The sequence below is a fragment of the Lactuca serriola genome, chromosome 3, assembly GCF_051521515.1.
Source record: "Lactuca serriola cultivar US96UC23 chromosome 3, Lser_US96UC23_V15, whole genome shotgun sequence".
Lineage (NCBI taxonomy): Eukaryota > Viridiplantae > Streptophyta > Magnoliopsida > Asterales > Asteraceae > Lactuca > Lactuca serriola.
Window position 1 is genome coordinate 224,221,182 of NC_136410.1, and position 4,178 is coordinate 224,225,359.

The 4,178-nt window shown below is 36.6% G+C and overlaps 1 pseudogene across 1 annotated transcript; it reads left to right on the forward strand.

Moving 5' to 3' along the window:
• The first annotated feature begins 289 nt into the window (after window positions 1-289).
• LOC145093631 (histidine--tRNA ligase, cytoplasmic-like) lies at window positions 290-3,609 on the forward strand (annotated as a pseudogene). The gene is made up of 5 exons (XR_013702972.1): window positions 290-2,101; window positions 2,278-2,527; window positions 2,602-2,736; window positions 2,819-3,239; window positions 3,305-3,609. The product of XR_013702972.1 is annotated as a histidine--tRNA ligase, cytoplasmic-like (transcript).
• Window positions 3,610-4,178: the final 569 nt, after the last annotated feature.

Genomic DNA, 4,178 nt, shown 5'->3' on the forward strand with positions numbered 1-4,178 from the left:
CACCCAACGGTTTTAAGAATGCAAAAAGCGCACCATGCGGTTTGCGGTTCGGTTTGGTCTGAAAACCGCACCAAACCACATCATGCTCACCCCTAACAAAAAAGGGTCACACAGGTCTGCAGACAAAAAACAAACACTACCTGTAATTCCATTCGATTTTAATAAGAGTTCATTAAATAGTAAATTTCTTTTCTTATTTGTTTTTCTCCGATTCGGTTCTTTCCTTTGCAATTAAAGGGTTTATGACTTGCGAAGTAATAAAATAAGTTAAAAACCCCTAGCCAGGGTTTATCATTCTTGCAAGCCTTCTTCCTTCTCGTCGTCGGACACGCGATACGCGATTACAGCACACTCAACACCGCCTCCAATTAACGACGACCTCAGTGTCTCTACGTGATTTGTGAACGGAGTATTGACAGATATTTTTGTTTCTAGGGTTTCAAACGCAAGTTTTTGATTTTGTTTGAGCAAACTTTGAAATTGTTACAGAAAAACAAGATTTTGATTTGGTTTGAATAACTGTGAAGATTTATTAGTATTGTTTCTGAAAGAATGTGAATATACAAAAGATTTCACCAATGAAACCTATCTGCATTCCTAAAATAGTATTATTATATTGATGAAAACTGATTACATGTTACAGGAAATATAATACTTGGATCCCTAGAAAAAATATTAAATAATAAATCGTGTTTTGTGCAGATATGGCATGCGAGAGACGCGTATTGACGCTAGGAGGAAAAGGCTCATCCCTGTCTCCAGCTTCTGTCTTTGAATTCTCTATTGCTTCTCCTCCTCATATTCTCAAAACCGATCCTTCTGCGTTATCATCACCTACTTCCAATCATAAACAGAATTTACCTGCCCCTGATTTTCTAGCCCCCTCTCCAGGTTCTTACTTTAAAGCCTCTATTGATTCATCTTCGTCTCCTTTGAATAATAAACATAATCCAGCTCCATCCAGGATTCAGCTATCTGTCCCTGATTTTCTAAGCCCTGAGGAGGCCAGAGCTTCCTTTCTTCTCCTGTACAAGCACTTGCTTGGTGGATCATCATCATCCTCCTCCACTGCTGTTTCTCAGCTATTGGATATCCTGAATAATGATACTCAAACCCTCACGATTGACCTTGATTTTCAAGGGAATGAGGACATTAATAAGTTAAGAGGTTCCTGGCCGCTTATTACTCTTATTGGCATCTGTGCTCTCCTGGACCACACCGCCTCCTCATTAGCACCAGTTGCTGATGCTGTTGCTGCCTTGTCTTGCGAGGCCTTGAAGGCCGACACTTCCACTGCCTTCAGCTTCACAGACTCTGGTGATGGCTGTTCTGATAAAGACGTGACTTATGTTTCTAATGTTATGAAGGTTTTACTTAATGGCTCAAAATTATGTGGTAATCTACAGTGTGACCAAGTTACATTCCTATAGTTCATGGTCGTTTAAGGTCTCTTTACAAATCAGTCCACTCTTCAACTCGAATTGCAGTGAATTCTTCTACCCCATTCGCAAATGGAAATGGAGAGGATTTGAGCGGACTCTTCTCTTCTCTAGCTCGTGCCCTTAAGAATCTTGGCAAGAGTAGTTGGCACTGAGCACATATTTGTCTAAAGGGCTTCGAAAATGATGACTTATATCCTACTTTGGTTGATAGTTTCAATGCTGGATGCCCTGGTCTTGACAGGTTGAATAACTCCATTAAGGCTGCTGCAAAGTTTGAGTTGGAAGAGAAGTATGTCGAATCATTGCATGAAATTTATATTTTGGCCAAGGCTGTAAGAAAGATTCTTTCTTGGGAAGCCACAATTTCGTTTATATCATTGGAGGGGAGTATGAAAGGGGAAGAGGGTATTGATGAGGAAAATATGAAACCCGATAAAAAGGACAAGAAAAAGAAGGTTATGGGAAAAGGCACAACTCTTTTGATGCAGTTTATAAAAGATAATTTACTGTCTGTGGCTAACAATGTAACCGACAGCTCATGCTCAACTCTCCCGGAGAAAGTGGCACAATGTTTCCTTTCCCACTTTGAAAGTCTACTACCGAAAGTAAAACAAGTCGTTCAAAGCAATGAAAGCAGAAGGCTTCCGAAGCTCGCCAAAGTAATAATACCATGCATGCTTATGTTTTATCTTTGATAAAATATTTATTTGTTTCTTGATTGATATATATATATATATATATATATATATATATATATATATATATATATATATATATATATATATATATATATCCTTTGATAGCCATTGGGCAAAGTTTTTGTTTGTTTTTTTAGGGTGGGGAGATTTGTTCCCTCCGGTATGACTTGACGGTTCCATTTGCGAGATATGTTGCTATGAATGGTCTTACATCTTTCAGAAGGTACCAAATTGCAAAAGTGTATAGAAGAGACAACCCATCTAAAGCAAGACACCGTGAACTTTATCAATGCGATTTTGACATTGCTGGTGATGAAACAATAGCAGCTGACTTTGAGGTAAACATTGGTTGAACTACTAGATGAGCTAAACATTGGTGATTATGAGGTAAGTGTTTTAGTCACTTTTTCATTTCCTTATCTTTTCTTCTACATACTTAAGTGACATTCCACCATGCACAGATAAAGTTGAACCATAGAATGTTACTGGATGGAATGCTAGAGATATGTGGTGTACCATCTCACAAAATGCCAACTATTTGCTCAAGTATTGACAAATTAGACAAACAGTCATTTGACCAAATTAAAAAGGAAATGGTAGAAACTACTATTATCCTTTATCCTTGTTGAATCTTTCTAGCGTGTCGCACATTGTTTGACCTTATTTTTTCCTTGTTAGATTGAAGAGAAGGGGTTAGCTGCCGAGACAGTGGACAAAATTGGTAAATACGTGTGTCTAAAAGACCATCCTTTGAAATTATTATCACAACTCAAAAAAGAAGAAAGTATATTTCTAGAAAACGTCGCGTCAAACGAAGCATTGAAAGACTTGGGGAAACTATTTGAATGCCTGGACAACAGAACCCTCGACAAAGTGGTTCTTGATTTGAGTTTAGCAAGAGGCCTTGATTATTACACTGGAGTCATATTTGAAGCCGTATTCAAAGGCGCCACACAAGTCGGTTCAATTGGTGGTGGTGGACGTTATGACAAATCTCATAGGCATGTTTGGTACAAAACGCGTGGCGGCAGTTGGTGTTTGTTTGGGAATAGACCGCGTATTCACTATAATGGAAGAAGAGCAAAAAGCTAAGAATCAGGTAAATAAAAACGACAGTGGTTTTCTATATATTTTAATCTTTGTAAGGAGTTGTTTGTTTTGTAGGTTATTCGAGGGAGCGAAACACAAGTGTTGGTGAGCATATTGGGGGATGATGTGGCTTTAGCATCTAAACTGGTTCAGCTGTGCTGGGATGCAAAACTTAATGCAGAGTTTATGTCGAATAAAAGGTTAAGTAAACACAAACTGAGGTTATTCTTATGATTTTTTCGTTAGTATCTCAACTTAAAAAAGTTTTAGTTTTTATTTGTAAATGCCAATATTTTGGATCGATGAATTTGGGGTTATTGACAAGTGGTTGACCTTTTTCTTTTTGTCTAGATAAATGTTGTTTTTATTTCGAAATGGAAGTCGTGGCCTCTTTTAGATTTTTCAAGTGCATATGATCTGTTCTTTTAGATTTTTCGAAATGAAGCTGACTTATGGTCTGTTTACAAAGTAGGTTGAAATAAGAAACTATTACTATTACTAGGTTATAATAAATTTAAAAACCACGGTGGAGTAATAAGATTAAGAATTATTTAATCATACAATTGATAATTAATACATAGTTAATGTGAAAAGTGAAATAAACATAATGACATACTCCAAATCATCAAACTAATTTACTCCTATGGAGACAAAATATGATGTCCTTCCAAACGTGTCGTGGTCTATGTCCATTCAAAAGTATTTCATGAACGAAGATTGAAAAATGAACATTAAAAAAAATACATTATTTATTTCATAATTAATCCAAATACGAACCAAAAACCTATATATTAACACAAGAAAACATCTTAATTAACCACAAGACTCGCACCAAAAATGCCATATACTCATTCTTCTTCACATGTGCAAATCTTTGTTTAACATGAAAGCCCAAGTTTTAACAAAAACACCAATCTAGCTCCAAAGTATATTGCTAAAACCGTACAAA